Here is a 23,211-nt window from a genome sequence, read left to right on the forward strand (position 1 = left end):
TTTTTTCTTGTACATACTGAGATGATGACACACACACACACACACACAAACAAACAAAAAAAAAAGAATCTCTAGGGAGCACGCTTCCTCTTTAAAACCTGAGCAATTTAGCTTGATTTCTGTAAAAAAAAAAAAAAGCAAAATTAGCAAGAAGTTTGGTAAAAAGTTCAAGAAAATTACCTAATTAAAAAAAAGTAAATGACCAGGAAAAGGTGTTTAAAAATTCTAAAAAAAAATCTGTAACATATTTTTAAATTTGTAATTATAACTACTAATAGTTTGTTCCTTCTTTTTTTTTTCCCTAAAAAATGATTTTCTGAATCTAATTATTTTTTGCAATTTGGGGAACATTTCTATCCAAATTGCTTGCTACTTTTTTATGTTTATGAAAAAGAAATTCCACCAATTTACTTAGGGTTCAAACATTTAAATACTTGTAAAAAGCGTCTGAGAACAGAAAAAAGAAAAGTGATGCTGTTTCAGTATTTAAAGGGTTAATGCTCAAGCAGACTGAGATATGGAGTGACAGCTCTTGAAACAGAATGACAGGAGGGGAGAGAGACAGACAGAGACATAACAAGGGTGACAGAGAGAGAAAAACCAGAGGTGTTGTGACAAAGCGGCCGGTGGACGGTTTTGTATGTTGCCAGTTTGGAAAGCTGTGGCGGGATAATTGGTGTCAGAGTCCAGCTGAAGAGCCCGTCATCGCTCTGCTCTGCAGGCTGGCAGACTGTCTCCAGGAACAAAGGTGGACAGAGACGGTGATAAAGACTTAAAGTTGGAGAATGAACTTTTCCCTAGGATTATCTAAAGTCAGTTTCTATTTTCAACTGGTAGCATTGATAAAAGAGAGTTGGGGTCAAATTGTCTCCTCTTGAGCGGCAGGACGGTAGGGGACAAAAATCATCCCTGTTCAGCAGAGATTTTAATCTTTTACACTCCCCAGGGATGGCTGCATCCTTGACCGACAGCACTGTCTTTCAGAGTCTGTAGTGGGCTGAGTTTTAAAGCTAGATCGAAGATACTGGTATCTTGAGAAACGAGAAGACCTAAGAATCCACTGGTGCCAGCCATGCCCTGCTAGTTTGGCGGAGACTAAATAACGCTCCGGTTTAGCACAATTTTGGTGAGGGAAAAACTGGCATGGCCTTTTTCATAGAGGTCTCTCGACCTCAAGATATTCAAATAAAAATGTATTCTGTGGGTAGCCACTGAAACTTTGTTTCTCTGCACAAACCAGATTGGGCGCAACACAACCAGATCTGGGCATGGCTGTGATTTTTCACTACTCCCTCAGGCTTGAATCAGGTCATGTTCTCACCAAAGTAACGTTTATTTATTTATTTCTTTTTAATAAAACTGTTGTAAACTGTCTCATGCTTAAAATGCACTTTGGCAGGAATTTTAATGGACTGAATCAAGAGGTAAAGTGAGAGAAAAAAAGAGAGGGAAAGCCAAGGAACGTGGAGAACCGGGAGAGAGAGCGCAGGTGGGAGAAGGACAGAAAATGAGAGAAAAACAAAGGGAGGCTGCAAGGCGAATTGGTTCACAGTTTCTGCTACTCCCTCCCCAGCAGTGGAAGAGAGTGGTAATCATCATCTATGCGCTGCATTGCCATCGCTGTGTACTTTTTTTTTTTTTTTAGATGTTTTGTTATATTGTTGTTTCTTTTTGCAAAGCCCCTTGTAACCTATGTTTTGAAAGGTGCTATATAAATAAAAATAATAATAATAAGAAGAAAATAAAATGAAATACTGGATGCACTGAGTGGAGCTGCCTGCTTTGCCATACCTGTCATGCACGAGATGCTAGAGAAATAGAAGGAAGAGAAGAAAGAGAAGCAGTGTGAGGAAACACTCCAGCTCTTACCTTGTAATACATGTTTTAAAAAAATATTTATCTTATAATACTTAAAATGTAATTTACTTTAGGCATATTTTTCAAGTAAAGGTTCAGGTTTTTAATTAGGCTCGGGCTCAAAACTGCTACCATCGGTCGGGCTCGGGTGGGACTCGGACAGAAGCTGTGCAGGTTCATATTGGGTCGGACCTGATGTTTTTGGGCCGATTAGAGCTCCAGTACCCACAAGTCTCCCTTTTACAGAGCAATTTTATTCATGAGTGATGATATCAGTCCCCAAAGTCACCATTTCATTGTACTCAGACCATTCTTCTTTAAATGGGCACCACTGTATAAAATAACCTATTGTGACCTCTAAGACAGTCACAGTCTTTTTAAACTTCTCAACAATAAACTGCAGACCTCAGGCATTCAGAGGATGTATGGCTTTCATAGGTATAATGACAAGGAGGGTATTCATCAGTTTCCAGAACAGAAGTGGAAAATGGACTTGCACTTGTATAGCACTTTTTTAGTTGTTCAACCACTTGAAGCACTTTTACACAACATATCACGTTCACCTTTTCACACACACATTCACACACTGGTGGCCAAGACTACCATACAAGGTGCCACCTGCTTCATGTTCAAATTCAAATGATGTTTACCACTTCAACCTTAAATTAAGGGCACAACTTAAAATAGGCTAATATCTTAAGCTGAAAAGATCCCATCCCAATCACAACAACTAATCTAGATTTTCTTTACAATCTGTGAAAAACTGTATTGGATCCTGTCCAGGTTGTTGGTCCACAGTGTCTCAGCATTGGCCGATGTACTAAATTGACAGGTTTGGGTCTTTAAACATGAAACTGCAAAAAAGCTTCCGAAAAAAAAGTCACTTCCGCTGTAAGATGAATTCACACCATCTGCCATGAGTGTGCTGGTTTAAGAGTGGCTTGTGTGTGGAGCTGCACACGGGGATTGGTTTAGACAAACTTCAAAGACACCACAACAAACTTTACGGACTTAAAATAAATCCACTGGAACCCATTCAAGAGAACAGTGCTGGGACTGTCTTACTGGAACTCAATCAAATATCTTATGAAGGGAGAATACTGAAGGTTTGAAAATTTCTTTCAAGTTTTTATGAGGGGGGGGGGGCTTCAACTGAAAAACTGGTTTACTGATGTACTGCACATTTGGGGGGAAATGTCTCAGGGGACACTGATCTGTTATTTTCTACAAAATGAGAACAACAAACATTTGTTTCATTTTTGATTGTGAATAATTAATAAATATATGTAGAATGAGGGGCAGAGAGAAAATACTAACATTTAACTAAAACTGAAACTCACCAAAGAAGACAGAATTATTGAAACAAGAGAGATGAAAAAAGATTACAAGATGTAGAATAGTATATTCATAATTAAAATAATTATATCTTTGAAATTATTTTACAGAATTATTCTATTTTTTTAAGCACTTTTCAGGTCATTTCTCATGTTGTACTTGTTTTACTTTCCCTGTTTTTTTGTTTGTTTTGTTTTGTTTTTATTTAGGTTGTTTTGCAAAATTTCAGGTAATTTACTTGTACTTTTACCAGAATTATTGCTAACTTCTGGGTCATTTCTTCTTTTGATGCTCATTACCCTTTTTTGAGAAATAAATAAATAAACAAACTTTTACTTGAATAAAAGATCTGATAAATAAATAAAGATCTGATAAATAAATAAATAAATAAATAAAGTCACACATAGCCAAGTACAAATGCAAAACTCTCATGAACAGGGAACTGCTCTCAACTCAATGCCTCAAAAATAACCTGTTTGATCATTTCTATTATTATCAGCCATAAATGGCAAATGTATATGCAGCACAGAGTTACACCTTCAACAATCTGCTGGCATCAGACTCCTTATGTAACTGGTCTGCTGTCTAATTCCATCTGTGGATTTCCCAGTTATAAACAGCATTAATATCAGTCAGCTATAATTTCCAGTCACGTCTACAGTCTCTTGCCCATTCAAAAATGATCACGATTGTTTTTAAAAGAAACCTTCAAATGGCCCTCGGTAGAGACAGATCTGGTACCTCTGAATAAAAATGTTTGTTGGTTTAGTGTTTATTTCAAAAGGTTTGGTCTCTGTTTTTTTTTTTCTTTTTTAAAAAAATTCCTTTATTTGTGTCTATAGTCCCTGTGAAGTCCTTTGAAACTTTACTGTCATAAAGAACTATATGAATAAATAAACTTCTCTGAGGCACCAGCAAAGCCATATGTGGTACTTACACATTGGTGCAATGAAGCATCATATAATCCATCTGTTTTCTGTTTAACTCTCTCCCTCTGCTCCCACTAAGCAACCAAACAGTGAATTAATTGTTTCCTCTTCCCTCACTGCTGCATCTTTAATGAAAAATGTTCAAGGACTAAATCGCTCTTCCTGCATGTTTTTGCTCACACATCAGAGCTGGGTTTCAATTATTGTTTGCCTGCTTTAACTGTAGGCTGTGTATGAGAGCGACGCTGTAGTTTGTAGTCTGGTAGCTTAATGTAACACAAGACAGGACAATGGCACGCCATCTGAAAAAAGACAGCAACACAACCTTGTTTATAATGGACCAATCATGCAAATTTCAAAATGAACAAAGGTGACATTTCTCATTTCTCATTTCCCATTCCTCACAAAAAAGGTTTTAACATTTGCATGAGGTGGTATTTTGGGTGATTCAAAAAGGGCATATTTTACAAAACTGCTATTATAGGTCACATGATGTACAACAAAAAGTGTCGGCTCCCTCAGGCATAATGCAGCAAGCGCTACAAGCGGTGTTATTGCATCACATAACTCTTCAAAAGTTGAGTGGATCATCGGGAAATTCTGAATCCACCATTCCTCTGTGAAATTGTGGAATCTCAGCTCCCAGAAATCCCTCATAATTGGCTGCTTCCACATATGAGGGGTTTGACTTTCCATTATCGCTTGCATAACACGCCTACGTCACCTTGGATTGGAAATAATGATGGCTAGTGCGGTGGCTGAAATTGAAATAAACCTGCTAATGTTTTGAACATCACCATGCTTCTTGGAATGTTGAGAAGAGAAGAAATTGCATAACATCACTCAATGGACATGCAGGCATCTCGCAATTGTGTTTTATCAATATTTCGAAAATATTGTGCAAATCTGTAATGGAAATCCGCCTACTTGAATTCTTGAATTTGTAAGTAATTATTGATGGGGAAGTTAAGGGGTCCAGGCCCGCTGCAGAGGCTGCTACAGAAAGAAAACATCATAAATCCTCGAGATGTACAGTTTGTAGTCGGAAATACTGGAAATATGCCCCATATACATCCAATAGTCCTCCTGTAGCATCACTGCTAATTCTTTTTAAGTCTGAGGGAGCCAGTTGTGCTCAGAACAGGACACAAAGCCAGAACACACACGCATGGTCAGATTGTACATACTTGTGTTAAGCACATATGCATTAGCATACGTAAACCATAATAAAGAGTTGAGCATGAATTTCAGCATAAATATACATGAACTCAGACCAACACTTACACTCCTCACTCTGTAATAATTGGACTACATGCATTTACATACATAGAGTATGAAGGGTATGGGCTCTTATACACTCTACAAAGTCAGCTAACGGGGTAGAAAGAAACATGGGCACTAAATGTGGAGGACACAATAACTACTGCTTATATAGGGTGATTGAGATTTTAGTAGGGCTGAGGAGAGCAGAGGAGAAGGTGAGCAGGAAGAACGTGAGGTGTGGCTATAAAGAGGTGATCTATCACCTCCTTCAGCCATTTTATTTAAAAGTAGTTGTGTTGTATTCTGGGCTGTTTGTGGTTAGTGCAGGGTGAGGACTGTCTGCGAACACAAAGGGGATGTCTTGAATAAGGTTATAAATCAGCAGCTATCAAACACTGGGAAGTTTGAACTTGCTGGTTGGTGAAAAATGCAGCTGTTAGACTGCTTGGTGAATGATCATTCATAAGGTCTGTGTGCTATTTGGCTGGTTTTCTGTCCTGAATGTCCAAAATGCTCTCATCCCAGGTTGTTACATATTGCTGCGATGCAGTGGACTTCTGCATCTACATATGGAAGTATCCTTCTGCAATTGCTCTTCACATTCCAGGATGCCGCTTTGGTGATGTCAACACAAGCACATGGTGGGATTACGCTGCACGTGGTTATGTTTATGCAACAAAAGCACATGGCAAACAATGCCAGGATATCAACAAACACACATGCTGGCACAGATGGTTAGGATTAGGCAAAAGGGTATGCGGTCAGGTGTACAAAAAAAACACGATCACATTCAGACAGGAAACAAACACTGGACTTCCGCATGAAATTCCAGGGATTTTTGGACCCAACAGACACTCTTGAGTTTCTTATATTAAGTCTTTACCAGCAGCGTTGTAATCTGACACCGCCTCGCCATGTATTATGTGGACGCCACATCTTCTGTTCAGCCACAATCTCAAGTAACACCGCCCCTCCTTGTATGAGGCTGCCACATGTGCCTTTTGGCCGACCGCCGGCCAATAATAACAACGCAGTTGGTTCTGTCCTCCGCTTTTGGCGCCTAGCTGTGTATCATGTGGATGCAAAATGTGACTTTTAACATCAGGATCTTACTCTGAAAGTACTGACAATGCGGCAGTATTTGACGACTTCAGAACAATACCAGGCTTGTTGTTTTTTAGTGTATCTGCTACATAATAAGGTGAAAATGTCACATAAATCATTGCTTTGCAGCAATGCACAATGCCAGCATTTCTTCTTTGGATTGGGTTGCCCGCTGGTATGAGTGCTGGGGCTTATATAAAGCTGTTCGACATCATTGAAGCAAAATGATGCCAAATTAAACATTGTTAGTTATTTGGGACAATCTCTGCACCAGTTTTCGGAGAAGGACATGCTGTGAAATATTTTTATTGCAACAATCTAAGCACTTGAATTGGTTCTGCAACTAGTGTCTAAAATATATTATTATAAAAGCAGTATGAGTGGCCCTCCAGTAGGAATTGATGAACCTCTCCCCTGAGGATCAATTAAGCCTTTTGTATACACACCATGGATAAAGATGGATTATCATCTTTCATTTTGCAGTTTAACACCATTGTAAATTAGTACCTTCCTCTTTGAATGTGAAATCAAGGTTGGTTATGACTAAGTGTTTAAAACCGGAGCTGATGTCGATAACTGATTGGGCACTGCTTTTTAAAGTCTAAATGGGTTAAATACCAATTCTGTGTGTGTGTGTGTGTGTGTGTGTGTGTGTGTGTGTGTGTGAGATGCATTTGTCAAATTAAGTCCTTCATGTTCCCCTTAAAAACAGCAGGGACATTTGCTCATTAATAATAATCACATTAATCATAGTCAAAACAGCAGTGCCATATGTAAACAGATGTGTCCGACATGCCTGAGTTACAATTAGAACATCATCCCAACATGGCGGCATCAAATAAACATTTTAAATCCCAGCGGTCAGGACTGGTCTGCTCCACTTGATTCTTATCATTGCCACACACACAAGACTGGTTGGGTGGTTACTATATACACACACTGATTATTTTCTACTGTGAAAACATCATATACTCTATCAAACAACGGAGTAAATACAGCAGACAACACAATGAACAACAGGCAAACTACAGTAAGAGTGCAATACCTAACCACAACCCAGTGGCCCGACTAAATGTTGGCATTGTACCCTTTTAAAAACTCAACATGTGGCTAGGTTTGGGCTCGAAAACCCCGTGGTTATGGTTATGAAAATGTTTGGTTTCGGCTTTTGGATTTCAAGATGGCACCGAGGAAGGTTGCCTCAGTGTGGATTGTTTTGTATTTTTTTGCGTTTTAATGTCAGTTTTCACCAGAGATAAGCTCATGAATATCGTTTCCAACTTTAAATTCTATTTTTTTTTTTATTTTATATTTTTATATTGCTTCTATATTTTTATCTTATATCTTTCTTATTTTTTTCATCCTTCCTCTATGTTAATTGTTTTGCACCAAAACACCAAGTCAAATTCTTTGTATGCATAAATGTACTTGGCATTAAAGCCCGATTCTGATTCTCATTCTAAAAATGAGCCAAAAAAGTTGTGGCAAACACAGCTATGACTTACTAAATAAGAACCAGTTTTGTTGTTGGTTGGTCTTAAACAGTGGTCTGCAGCTTAGCACCTCACCATGCACCATAACCCTCACCTCCCAATGAAAATGTCAGCTCATACCACTTCTACACTACCCATACTATGTCTCTTTAGAAATGTTGATACAATACGTCTAAAATGTACAAATGTAACATATCTGTTTTTTGCAGAAATGTACAATGCCAACATTTTCTTCTGGAAACTGGGCTGCTAATCAACCATCGAACCCACTGTTGACTTGTTAATTTATGGTTAAATTACTCAGCAAAAAGGAGAAGAAACTGAGGGAAAAGGTAAAATATGGATGAAATCATGGGTCAAGAGATGTGACCAGCACATGTGGTCTGAATCTGCATTCTTCCACTGTTTTCAGACAGTGGGCATGGCCTACCACAGATGTTGCTAGATACTGTCTACATAGCTTCATTGTCATTTCAGTAAGCAATTTATATGTGGCAACCTCCGAGGCTAAAAATTGAGTGCCAAAAGCTGCAGTTCCTCTGATTGCCACTAGAAGCTGGCTCCGAAACAGAGTCAACCCCCACAGACCCCCATGTTAAAATGTCTAACTTAACATTAGACATAAACACTTTTACAGTCTAGTAAGAAAACATGGTTTTGGTGTCTATAGGTAATTTCAACATTAATGACAACTGTATGAGGGTTGAATGTTTATATAGCTCATCTGTTTGGCTCAAAGTTACGGATATTCAAGGCTGTGGCCTCTTGAGTGACCTGCTGTCTGTCGATATTGTCAACGGCTTTTCAGTCAGCTGTACCCCTTGCTCTTGAACAGTGCAAGCCTACCATCTACATATGGTCACCTCTGGCCCCAAAAAAACCAAGACAACAATGACAGAAATGCCAAACTTGACACCTCAAAACACCAGTCTACAAACCTACAGGTGACGTCACGGTAGCTACATCTGTTATTTATTCTGTCTATGACAGTGGTTCCCAACTGGTGGGTCTTGGCGAAGAAATGGGTAGCAGGTCCATTCTGAATGGACCACAAATGACTCCTGAAGATGTCAAGTTTGTGAAACACACTTTATTTTGAAATACGGTGAATTTCCAGCACAGAACTTTTTTTTTTAAGTGCAGTTTGTGACTATTCCTGCAACATGTTTTATTTATTTGTGTTTTGACACAAAGTATTGTTTACATTTTGTGAAATAAAATTAAATATGTGATAATTTGGACCTGATTGGACCAGTCAGGAACCACTGGTCTATAGTCATACATATACATTTAACTGCTTGTATGGTTTACAAAACACTTATTTAAACAATGTGCCTAAACTTATCAAATAAAGTGTGACTTGTACTTGAACCCTAGCATCCAAAAATAGATAAATAAATTAAAAAAAATAAAAAGGTAAAGTTCAGGCTGAGCCTTAATATAAGATAAATATGATATGTAATTTTTGAGGTTCAAGGTGAAAATGAATCCTGGAAATTCAACAGGTAAAAGTCACAGTTAAATTGAGTCATGCTACTGTTGAAAAATTGGGAGTAGGAATCAGCCAAACTCTTAATCAAAGCTATAATTGCCCCAACAGCCATAATTTGTGTCATATCGCTGCTCCATTCATCAGCATCACTATTCAAAGTCAGTATTGAACCCACATCAGCTGTTTACAGAGGAAGTCCTGTCTGCTCTTATCTGCGGGCTGTTTAAATCCCACAGCGTTGTGGATGAATGACTACAGTTTTACTTACAGATAACACAATGTGCTGGTTCTTGTGTGATCAGATAGAGGACACTCCGTCATTACTGCGGTCCCACTTCCAGATAATGTCCACTCTAATCTGATAGTGCATGGACGTCCATTATTTAGACAGATACCAGACTGTCAGTGGTCAGCAAGCTGGGTTAGTGGCTCTGTTAGAGGACAGTGGGTGGCTACTGTATGTGTGCATGTTTATCTTTCACAGTTTTACTCAGCTCAGATTTTAGTAATGAAAATGTGTCTGAAGTTGCTCTAGTGTGTTTGTGAATCCAATCAGCACCTGATAGGCCTGATCTCAACATTTTCTCCCGCATGTCCCCATCATGCATCTGTCGCTTCAGTGATTGCCACTTTGACATTTCCGCTACCATACATAGAGCCATCCATTTAGCCAACCTTCAGGCCATTAAACCCACAATCAGTCCATTAAACTTCCATTTTTCCCCCATTTGAACCACACATCCATCCCCTTATGTACAATGTTTATGACCAAAGCTTGCATGTGTTTTCATCAGATTCAGCGTCTTAAACAGGAGCAGCATTTGGATTTATAGTTTGAAAAAAAATGTTTTAACTGACCTTCATGTCATCTGGTTTCCAGCTCAATCCTTCCTGATACCTGAAACAGAAAAAAGAAAAAAAAAGGTTTTTTTTACCCCACACATTTTTAAATTAACAGATGCATGTGTGAGCAGCGTGTGACGGTAACATTGCTTCACTGCTGTAAGCTTGCACCCAGTTGGTGTTCACACAGGCAGTATTGTTACTGCTGCGTTGCTGCAGAGTTGCCGGCTGCTATCAGTACCATATTTCCCCATTTAAAAACTGATAGTCCACTACTTTATGGACCCATGCAAGCAACTATATTGTCAAAAACACAGTCATGCAAATATTTTACAGTGAAAATCCCTGTGTTAAAAACTGCAAGGATTATGTCGATACAAACATTTCGTACGCAATGTGTGGTTAGGTTTGGTTACAAAACTACTAAGTTATTATTATAGAAAAGATCACGTTTTGGCTGAAAAGATCAGGTTTTGGGGGCACAAGTACCACTAGAAAAGTAACAATGTCTCAGTGAAAAATATCAGGTCTTCAGCTTGGCAGGCTTAGCAGGCTGCAGCTGCAGCTTGGCAGGTGATAGTCCACGATTTTACAGAGGAATTGTGGATTCAAAACTTCTGGATGATCCGCTCAACTTTTGAAGAGCTACGTGATGCAATAACACCTCATTTAGCGCCTGCTGCATCATGAGGGAGCCGGTTCCTACTGACAAGCACATAGCCATAGCATCATGTGACCTAGAAAAGCTAAAAAAGTTTTTCCATTGCAGTTTTTGCGATGAATGGGACTTTTTTCAAAATTGACGTGTGTCTTGAGGTGTGTTTACCATTCACAATTTCAGTTTGCACAATTTGAGGGTTAATTGAAACCCATCTACTGATATGATGCTTATGACACACTAAAATAGCTTATTAACGGTTTGCAGACACTACATTGGCAACATTATTTGCTGGTGTTATGGGCTGCCTGCTGAATACAGAATTATATACGGTAAAGTTCAGCTGTTGGGAACTATTTTCTGTGGCGGATTAATCGGATTTGATGCTCTTGTGAGTATTTGTGGCAGTAGGACGGTATATGTGTGATCCAGTCAAAATAAGCTACACTGTGTGTTCATGGTGATGAAGGAAAATGTAACCCAGTCATTTCTGGATGACACACGAAGAAAAGGAAGACGATACATAAGGGACTGAAATAAAATAAATCCCGAAAAGGCGGCATTCAAACATAAGCCTTAAACAAATTAGAGTGCACATTTTAACACCATCTCTAAAACATTTTTTTGACAGCACTTAGAGACAGGAAGGGCAGCAGAGGGAGATGACATGCTGAGGAAATCATGAGTCAGATTTGATGTGAAGAGAATAGAGTTGAACTCACTGAGTCATCGCGACACCAATTCTTATTTCATCTTCCGGCTTTTATTGCCAAACTGCATCTCTTTACAATGAAGAAACGTTGAAACGGAGCGATTCAGAGGCAAATGGATTCATTTTAAAGACGCAGGGGCAGCTGACAAATGGATGTCATCACGGAGGAGAAGGAATGAGCAGCAGAATAAATTACAGCGACAAGTTTGGTACCATCTACATGTCTCTGGATCTGATAGATGACTAACAAACACGAGGAAAGAGGGAGGGGGAGAGATAGAGTGTGGATCGAGGAGACAGAGAGCAAGAGAGAGAGCTATTAAAAATTATGAGCAAAATATAAATTGATCAATCAGCTTGAACTTCTTCGCTCATTTTGTTCTTTATTCAGGGTACATGCATATTTTTACTAATGAATTTCCATTACTTTTCCATGACTTTGAGGCAAATCTTTTTCATTACATTACAATAGCTTTATTAAATATATATTATTTAGAAAATGATGAATTCAGAGCAGGATTAGAATTGAATATTTAAATTTAACTTAGGGACTGCTCCTTATCTATGAGAAGTTGGGGGATGGGGTGGGTGTGTTGGATCAAGGCTCTGGCATGTCAAATAATATTTTAAGCACTGTGGAGGAACTTATATTTTTGATTTTGGCTTTGGGAAGGAGCTTACAGCTTTAAATTGTTGTTATTTTATTGCTGATTTTTAGCCCTTTCTAATACTAGCAAGAAATAATTAAAAAGTGACAAGAAAAACAGCTGAAAATGAGCAAAACAGAATAGTAGAAAACAGACCATAGAACTACCCCCCAAAATGCAGAAAACACACACACACACACACACACACACACACACACACACACACGTATATATATATATATATATATATATATATTTACTGTAACATTATCACAATGATCATAAATATATTTTCTAGACATTTTTCCCGGTTTTTGATAATTTCCTAACACGTCTCCCCCATTTTTTAAAGCAAATTTTTCAGTCATTTTCTTGCAGGACATATCTTGCCAAGTTGGTTAATGCCTTTTTCAGCATATATTTTTGAATGAAATTAAACCAATTTCCTCAGGTTTCCAAGGGTTAAATAGCTTGTGAGAGGCATCTAAATGAATCACAACGAAACTGATGTTGAACCAGGCTTTAAAGGATTAAAGATAACATACTTCCCAAACCTGCAGGCTCTCTCTCTCTTTGTTTAAAGAAAACATTTCTTACAAAAAATGACACCATACATCACAGCCAGACACTGTAAAAACAGAAATTATATTTGGATTTTTAAATTTCCAACAGCCCTTAAACACATCATTTTCTATTATACAGGTTTGCAATACAAAATGTCATGACTTTTCCTTAACTTTCAAGGTAAAGCCTATTTAGTTTTCCAAAACCTTTCCAGGCCTGGAAATTGCTATTTGCAATTTTTTACTTCTAAGTTTTTCATGACTGTACAAACCCTGGTTACAAAGCCATCCTCTCCCATTGTCCTTTTTTCTCTTCCTCACCCTTTTTGTCCATACTTGTTTCATTCAACCCCTCTCCTCCTCCTCTCTAAATTTCTCCTCCCTTCCCTCCTTTACCTTTTCCTTCTATAACTTATTGTGGTTGAAATCTCATCAGGCAGTGTGGATTATCAAAAGCTGCTCTCAGCCTCTGAATGAAATTGAACTACTTGAGTTTTAAAAGCCTGCCGGCCACTTTGATCTCCAGATAGCACTGCTGACATCACATGGGGCACTCGACGTGTGTATGTGCTCGTGTGCTCCACAGATGGTTTCACATAAAGAGAAAATCCTCCAGAAGTGATAACTCAGTGGTTCTCATTTTGAAAAGGAAGGAAATTTAAAAAATGTGAGGTAAAGGTTAAGTTAAGCATTTACTGGTCAGGTGTATTAGAAGTAGGGTTGTAAAGTAGCCAAATGATGGAGGTTGGATGAAATGCCTCGAGCCAATCGACACAAAAAAAAAATTGGCAAATTGGCTACCTGTCACTCAGAGAATTGATTTAATTAAAATAAATTAAAAATCTGCTTATCTACAATCACTCTGTTCTCTGCTCAGGGCTAAAATATATCTCTGACATGCCTGTGACATATGAATCTTGTGGGACCCTCAGAACATCAGGGGCCGCCCTACTGGACGTCCCAAGAGTCAGAACTAAACATGGTGAAGCAGCGCAAACCTGAAATAACCTCCCAGATGACGTTTGACAAGCCCAGACTCTGACCACCTTTAAGGCAAAGCTAAAAACATTCCTTTTTCACACTGCCTACTCCACCCGCTAATGTCTTCCAACTTACTCTTAAACTTTATTTTAAATCATTTTAAAATATTTTTTAATCTTTGCACCTCTTGTCTGCACTTTTGCTATTTTTAATAGTGATTTTTCATCATTTAGTAATTGATTTTGCCTTTTATATCCTATCTCTTTTATCTTTAATTGTAAATCTGCATCTTTTATTAAGTTTTTAATATCTTATTACTCTGTAAAGCACTTTAATTGCCCTGTGTATGAAATGTGAGCTACAAATGAAGCTGCTTTGCCTCTTAGCATCACTTCTTTTACCATTAAAGGACAACTCAATCATTTGGTAAAACATGGTTTTAGACAGTGAAAAAATAATGCTTACGATTTTTTTTCATTATGTACATAATGGATAACATTAAATGTGTCATTTAGCAACAGTGAATAATCAGAACTTCATTTGTAGCTTGGCAAATAGTCAATTTTAGTTTTATCAGCTTAGCTTCACTACCTTTACCATAGAAGACCAAATTGGCCGCTTGGTAGAGCGTGTTTTTAAAAAAGTATTTGACCCCTACTAGGTTTTAATTTTTTTGTATTAAATTACATCAATATGTTCATTAAGACCTCTGAAACTATACAATGTTGAATAAATATGCCTACTTTTAAAATCCCACCACACGGGGCCCTTGTGTCTGTTGTGATTTTCCTTGTTCATATAACTTTGTGCAGGATGCAAAGTGAAAGGTAGATATATGTTATGTTTTCGCATAACAAACCTAAAACTGAATGGTAGAGATGGGTCAGTCAGGTTGAGTTGAATGAAACACTTTTTTATTGAGATATAGTGGGTCAAGATGTGCTCCACCAAACGGCTGAGCTAGACGTTACACATGAGGAAAAAAGTGACGTCTGCAAACTTACTCCATGCCACAGAAGTTTTTAATTTAGACAAAGTTTTGATCCTGCTTGGATCTTCATCAGGTCAAATGTTTGAAAAGATGAAACCAAACCTATATTTATACATAATGCACACTAAGTGCATGAACCAGTGCAATTTTAAATATAAGTGTACTGCATACACCCACCCAATAACAGGAAAAACCCTGAAAATGAGAGGCATCATATCCTGCTCCTCAAGGGATGTAATTTACCTAATTAAATGTCCACGTGGTTGACCATTTGTTGAAAAAACAAAAAGAGCCCTCAAAACCAGGATAGCAGAAGCTGAATCTGGAACCAAGATGTGCGTAGCCCAGTGCATTTCAGCGATGCAAATCAGACATCATTGGCATTAAGCATGTTAGATCTCCAAGAGGATGAGGAGAGTTAAATACGCTTCTTCTCCAGAGAGATTCTACATTTTGGTGTTCATTACATGTAAATATAGATGTGGTTTCATCTTGTTAAACATCTGACCTGATGATGATCCATGCAGGATCGAAATGTTGGCTTGAACAAACTGGTGTGGCACCGAGAACGTGTGCAGGTGTTACCTTTTTCCTCATGTATGTTGTTTTTTGATAGCCTTGCACCTACATGATGTGCGTATAACTACCCTCTTTCAACAACATTTAATCTTTAGGCATAAAAAAAACACTTGGTGGTGGGCTAAAAATACCCAGTTTTTGGTGTACATTTCCTGCTGGAAATGCACTGTGCCTCTGTTAAAAAAACAACCACTTCTCACTGCTCTTTACCGACGGGAAACATCAGCTATTAACACTGGTAAAACAGTGATGGGGTCACTAAAAAACACCCATGGGTTGCCTAAAAAGCAGCTGGAGCATGGAGTTTCTATTTTTTCCTTTTGAAAATATGACTAAAAATCAACTAGGAAAGAGATGTCCCACAAATTGCAAGTAATTAGGAAAAGAAAGTAACCTGAAAATTTGAGATATGATTACAAGATCATAAATAAATGGTGATATTGTCAAGAAAACTATATTTCTAATTCTTATTATCATTATCATTAATATTATTTACTATTTTATCTACATATTCACTTATTTTGTTTTTTCTCCTTTTTTTTAAACTTTTCTGTTCTTTACATTTAGTTTTTTCTTTCTTTCTCTTTTTTATTTTAGGTAATTTTAACTTAAAACTTATTCCCATGTTTTTAAAAGAAATCAAGCTTTGCTCCGGTTTCAAAAGGTTAAACACAACCACTTTTGTTGTTTATTAATCTTTACACGCCATCCAACATCCTCTTCACCTGCCGATGACAAAGTCAGCTTATATAAGACATCATTTTAAAAACACTGACATGATACATAAGAAATGTACAAACATATATCTAATCATGGTTTGCAGAAACGTACAATGCTAACATTTTCTTCTGGTTACTGGACTGGAATATTGTTATGGATATGATGTTTTATTGCATATATACTGTATATGTGTGTGTACTTGGTCCAGCCTGCCTGTCTGCTGGCCCAAATGCTAATTCATTTATGCGTCAGCACTTCTCTTGTTTACTTCTTTACTTAAACTTGAAACTATACACTGTCATCAGCATAAAACTTTCCCCTGCTGCATGCCATTAGCCCATATACTAACTTTTAAAAGGAAAACCACACAATAATAGACTATTAGCCTTCCCTTTAATCCATACCTCCCTCCAGCACTCCTCCTTTACTTAGCATCAAAGTCTGCTTGAACTTTTCGGAGCCCTCCCCGCTTGTTTTCTGCCATCGACTTAAAAAGGGCGTCAGCATTAAAGAACTCGTAATGGAATACGGTTAGTGAGTGCTTGTTTGGATCAAATAAAGTCTACAGATGATTAGATCGGACAACCATGACCAGCGTTTTTTTATTTTTTACAGTTTGGCTGTAATCAGCTGTGGAGGCCTTGACATGATAACTGTGTCTCTAACAATGAGTGTTTGCAGACACATTAATATACTAAGGAAACCAAACTCTCCTGAAAATGTCCAGCTTAAACTATAGCGCCATCCACTAATTAAGCCTCAAGTGTTTCCACTAACTAAGTCTAGCCTCATCCGATCAACTCAAGACAGGCTGCATAGCCCTGTTTTGTGCACAAACCGACGTACATAAAAACCCAGATAAAATGGATGGAAAAAAAGAGAGTCAGAAAGAGGGAATTTATTAGAGTGCCGTTTTTTTTTGTTGCTGAATCGCTTTAAAGCGATGTATGCTGTACATCACAGGGTGTGAGGGACAACCTGGGAGAAAAGCTGACAGACTAAATTATAAGTACTTAGTTTTCATTTGAATCTGATGATAAATGATCTGTCGTGGTGAAGGGAGCTGAGCCGAAAGGCAAAGCTCTCGATTTACCGGTCGATCTTCGTTCCTACCCTCACCTATGGTCACGAGCTTTGGGTAGTTACCGAAAGAACAAGATCACGGGTACAAGCGGCTGAAATGAGCTTCCTCCGTAGGGTGGCTGGGCTCTCCCTTAGAGATAGGGTGAGAAGCTCGGTCATCTGAGAGGAGCTCGGAGTAGAGCCGCTGCTCCACCGTGTTGAGAAGAGCCAGATGAGGTGGCTCGAGCATCTGATGATGATGCCTCCCGGACGCCTTTCCAGTGAGGTGTTCAAGGCACGTCCCACCGGTAGGAGACCCTGCAGAAGACCCAGGACATGCTGGAGAGACTATGTCTCTTGGCTGTCCTGGGAACGCCTCGGGTTAGGCTGCTGCCCCCGCGACTCGACCCCGGATAAGTGGAAGAAGATGGATGGATGGATGGATGGATGGATGGATGGATGGATGGATGGATGGATGGATAAATGAACAGTCAAATAGGCTTACGACGATGGATATATTATCAGTAGGCTAGATTTTTTGAGAATTACTTAGGAGAACTTACATAAAAACACTGCATTTGCTGTTAAAAAAAACAAACAAAAACTGGAGTACGCCCAATTATTACAGCGCTGAGCCTTCTCCACATACTCACTCATGGTGTAAATTATAAAGTAACATAAAGATTACAATAACCATCACAGACCACCATGGTCTGAATAAACAAATTATGAACACTTATTGAACACGTTTCAGCAAACCGGCAATATGTTACATTTACATGTACCATATTGATGTCTCTAAGGTGACATAGTAAACCAGCTGACTTGAGGGTATTTCACCTAGACAAGGAGCCTACAAAGCTGCAGTCCATGGTTCCAGACCAAAAAAAAAAAAAGTTATTATTTAGCCTATTTAAATTATTTATTTGTTATTTAAATGGTCAGCAAAGACCATACAGTACTGATGTGTATTTCATTTTTATATTCTTTATTTGAATGGTCAGCGAAGACTGATGCAGAGATGTTTATTTAATTATTATTTATTCTTCATTTTTGTTTGTGTGTAATGTTCAATTAGTAAATTGTTAAATAAAAGTTGTTTGTTTAAGAAGGCAGCCTTTGGAGTACTTTTGCATAGTCATATTGGTGCAAAATCAGCCCACAATTCACATTGAAATGATCTATTTTCATTTAAGCTAAAAAATTCACTATATCAGTCGCCATATTTGTAATCAGTAAATTTTTCCACAATAAAATTATTACCAGTCTTAAAAATCCCATATATATATATATATATATATATATATATATATATATATATATATATATATATATATATATATTAGTTCTGTAAAAAAAAAAAAAGTTTAAATATGCAATAATTATAAATACTTTTTTGGACTCCCCTTTTATTTTATTTTATTTTTTTCAAATCTACTCATGTCTTGCAGTTTTTTTGTCAAGTTGCTCATTGCTTTTTCCTCCATGTTGTTAAAAAAAAAAAAACAAAAAAAAAAAAAACATGGATTCGCCAAAAGCATTCAAATGTTTAAATACTTGTGAGGGCTTCTGAAAGCAGCAGAAGTAAATTGATGTCAATCAAAGTTTCAAAGGGTTAAATGTAAGGAAACTGGAACAGGAGTACACTGTTTTGGAACAAACAGGAAAGGACACAAATCTCTGACAAATCTACAATGAGCAGCAATGTTGCACAGTGTTCTGTTTCAACAAGCCCTAAATGTGATATTCTGACATTAGTTTAAGCAATTAAACTCAATTGTACTCACCAGTGTTTCAAAAACATATGCCAGATGTGGAGTCGAACAGACTGGGTGGGTCTGGCACCATGTAGGTCCTAGAGTTCCTTATTTGCTGCTGGCCATTTGCTAGGCAAAAGACCTCTAAGCTAAACACAACACGAGTGTAATTATAAAAATGTTTTAGACATCTAAACTTGTTTTAGCTTATTGCTAAAACAGTGACTTGAGTTGTTGTTCATAGCTTGTTTTGTCTCCATGAGCTGGATCCACCAGACAAAAGGATTCACTAAAATTAAGATGGCTTCTTCAACTTCTCAAACAGGAAGTGGAAGAGGCCAAGTGCCAGTGCTGCCAGAGGGGGGGTCCAAAAAGCTGCTCATCAATCAAATCAATCAAATCAGTTTGCTTAGGTTTCAAATGGTTAAATAGCCTGTGAAAGGCATCACTGATATTAATCCAGGTTTCAAAGAGTTAATGTGATGTGTAAAACCTCCCTGTGGGTCGGTACATTCATTGTGTTCTGTCCAGGGGCCAGTGAAACCTCAAAATAGGGTGCACTGTTATACAATGCGACAGGGGTGAATGCAGCTCAGATCTCACTTGTTTTCCGGTTTGTGTTTTCTTATTTAAAGTTGTTTGCTTGGTCTCTTATGTCTTTCTGCAAAAGTAATTCTTATTTATCGGCCTAAATTACTACATATGATTGTAGTATTATCTCCTCTCAATTTCTGTGTATTGTTCACCTAGCACCAGTCCCTTTTAAAGACATTTTACAGACTATAAATCTGTGATAAAGGGGTTAAAGGAGAGTCAGCCACACACAGCAACCTTCAGCAGCACATAAAGAAGCTCCCAGCAGGAAAATCACAGACAAAATGGTGCTTGAAAGGAAAGGCCTTGTGAGAAAACTATGCAAGAGGAATTAAATGTTTTACATCTGCCTTTAGGTGATTGTAAAATACACTTAAACTAGCTGCAGAAAAGCTTAATGCGTCTCAGCTGTTGTGACCGGAGCAGAGTATGATGTCATCATGATGACATTTTCAGGTCGTTTCATGTACTTTTTACTCATGTCTTGCTAATTTCCAGGTCATTTCTTCTCAAGCTGCTCATTGTCTACACATGATTGTGAAAGAAATTAAGCCATTTTTTTCCGGTTTCAATGGGTTAACAATCTTAAATTGACATGCCATCCTGGAACGTTAACATCAAACAGAGGAAGACGTGAATAACACTGACCAAAAGGCCAACTTTGACAAGTTGGGATGAGAATGTGTTATATCATAAAATAGAAAAACAAACCATAAATCATTTTTAAAAATAAAAAAAGCCTACCCTATACATTTTTGCTTCAAAATTCTCCACTTGATTCACCACTCTGTTTGAGCTTATTTTCTGCTGGAAAAGAGTCCAATGAGAGCGCTGTGACAAAACTAATGTTGAAATATCAAACCTATGAGCCACAAGCAGCTAAATAGCTCCACAGAGCTGCAGAAATGGTGAGGTGTCAACACTAACAGCAACCCATACTGGATAGTGATTGTGCTGCAATGATAATATCAAACATAATGGAAGTGAATCATTGTGATGATAATGCTGTAAAGCACCTGATGCACACGCAGGAGAACATGATGAATCTACAGTAAGTTGTGTGTGTAAGTGAAGGGAACCCTCCCAATAAATGAAGGGTAAATAAATCCTTTTAAAGACCTGCATAATAAGACAGAGGGCCACAACTGTGACTCATTACTATTACCATCCTGTCTCAGCAGCCTGTCTCACTGCACCGCTGCAGCTCATTAACCCCCCTCACATCTTCACTGCACCTCTCCAGCTGATTATCTCTGGCTGGCTATGAAGCAGCAAAAACACACAGATTGCTGCTTGAAATGATGGAGCAGGACACACGATGACACACACACACACACACACACACACACACACACACACACACACAGCTGTGCATACACACTCGTCATATTAAGTCGTTTGTGTACTCTTGCAGCTGCCATTTTGAAAGAAATCAATCAACATTCTGGATGTCTCACTCTGTTTTGAGTGAGTGGTTGTGTCTTACTGATTTAAGTCAGAGTTGCAACTTATGATGAATATCATGATCCATTTGTTGACCAATCATTTAAAATAGTAAACCATCCATCAATATTTCCCTGAGCCGCAGGTTATGTCTTTTAACTGTCCAACCAAAAGTCCAAAACCTAAATATATTCTTGTTATAATTGTGCAAAACACAGAAAATCACACTGGATAAATGGCTTATACAATTCATTATTATTATCAAATAGTTCATGATTTATATGTAAATTAACCCATTGAAACCTAGACAAAAAGCTTGATTTTTTAGAAAGAAAAAAAAACAAAAGAGGAAGGCAATGGGCAATGTGAGAAGAAATGAGCCAGAAATTAGTTCAAAAACATAATATATATACCTATTTGATTAAAAATGATTCAGAATTATGATTAATCCCCCAGCTCGCAGCTAATTTTTAAGTAAAATACTTGTCATATTTTACTATGTTATGTGGGGCATTTTTCACCAAGTTGATCATTGCCTTTTTGCCATCTGTTTAAGAGAAACAAAACCAATTTGCTGAGGTCACAGAAGTTTTAATTGTTGTGAAAAGAGTCAACAAAACTGTTGATCCAAATGTTGATCCAGGTTCTTAAGGGATAAGAAAGAATATTACTAACAAAAGAGTATTTTGTAATAAATAACATTTTTTTGAGGAACAGGCCTAACACCGAGTTCAAATATAGATGCACCACAAACCCAGAAAGCCAGTATTTGAAGACCTGAGAATTAGACTCAACAATTATCTCTCATCCTCCACTATCACATACTGCACCTTTCAAACATTCTAAGTCTTATCCACATTCAAACCACACTGAAGATGTCTCTCATCTTTAGTCGCTCATCTTGGGTTTTGTGAAAGCTGTTTTTGTTGGTCTGTAGTGAGATTTTTAACTATCCAGGTAACGTGAGCATTAATATTCACTGCACTAATGAAGTCAGCACTGGCTCTGTCCACTGAACAGGTGGAAGAGGACAGGTGCAGAGTGTCTGCGACCACATAAAAAGCTCAGATTTGAGTGTTTCACCACACAGATGGATTAAAAAACATTCATTAAAGCCATGATGGATTTAAGCTTTAAAACTGTCTGTGAATACAAACGCATTCACATATGTGAGTCAAGAGCAAACTAAAGCGTATAATGCCACATTCAGAAGGCTGAATTACACTGAATGTGAATGCATCCACATAATGTCACAGGCTGGACTCTGTTCATTCAGTGGCTGGTCCTTGTGGCCTCAGGGTCACCTGTGTAAAATAGATTTTACAGTTTCTTTCTCCACACACATTACTCTCGCCTCTCTTTCTCTTTATTCTTCTCCCACAAAGTGTTCACCTCATGCTCCCTTTTCTTCTCCTCTCTCTCTCCTTGGCATTATTTATTAATTTTTTTTTTGTAACTTTCTTAATATGGCATGACTGTATAAACTTCCATAAACTAATGGGCCAGTGCAAATTCACCTCCTCTTATTCCCCCTCTCTTTTCCTTTCTGCATGCTCATTTAATCGCATACCTTTTATAATGCCTCCTTCTGGCTCCTAAACCAGCTCCCTCTCTCAGCTCACTTTCCTGACCCCTCTCTGACCCCGCCTCTCAGTGATAGCAGAGAAAACATTAAGCAGGGTAAAGAAAGGAGCAGATATTTTTGACTTTTATGACCTAACAAAGCAATTTCCATATGAAATCCTCCAACTGTTTCTCTTTATAGCAAAGTGAATGAAAGCATGTAAACCAGGAATGATAAGAGTTAATCGATAACCTTTTAATTAGTGGTTAAGAATTTAATCGAACATGTCAAATTTAATCAATTAACCAATAGGCTATGAAATGCTATCAAAATATATGTGACATGTTGCTGTGAGCTTTGATTGAGGATAAATCAAATTTGGTATTGTTTGTTTTGTTTTTATTGTTATGTTTAAAAAAACAACAACTAATTAAATGATTAATTGATTGTTAAATTTACGGATTAATCTATTAAGGAAAGTGCTTACAATTTGAAACCCTAATATACATCTTGCCAATTCGATAATAAATTATAATTTCTTTTTATTATATTTTTTCTGTTTTATTTTAAGCTTGGGCCATCATTTCTTTCAGTTCTGAGAACGTTGTAATCTCCAACTTGTTG

The 23,211-nt window shown here is 37.7% G+C and overlaps 1 protein-coding gene across 4 annotated transcripts in view; it reads right to left on the bottom strand.

Moving 5' to 3' along the window:
• The window catches only part of LOC121942853 (leucine-rich repeat and fibronectin type III domain-containing protein 1-like protein), a 527,737-nt gene that overhangs the window by 413,043 nt on the left and 91,483 nt on the right, over positions 1-23,211 (bottom strand). For all 4 annotated transcript variants that reach the window (XM_088079341.1, XM_088079340.1, XM_088079343.1 and 1 more), the window contains exon 2: positions 10,332-10,371. The gene's annotated coding sequence lies outside the window, so the exon portion shown is untranslated. The remainder of the gene's footprint in view (positions 1-10,331; positions 10,372-23,211) is intronic.

Source organism: Plectropomus leopardus, chromosome 6, assembly GCF_026936395.1.
Source record: "Plectropomus leopardus strain MGB_pleo_1.0 chromosome 6, ASM2693639v1, whole genome shotgun sequence".
Taxonomy (NCBI): Eukaryota; Metazoa; Chordata; class Actinopteri; order Perciformes; family Serranidae; genus Plectropomus; species Plectropomus leopardus.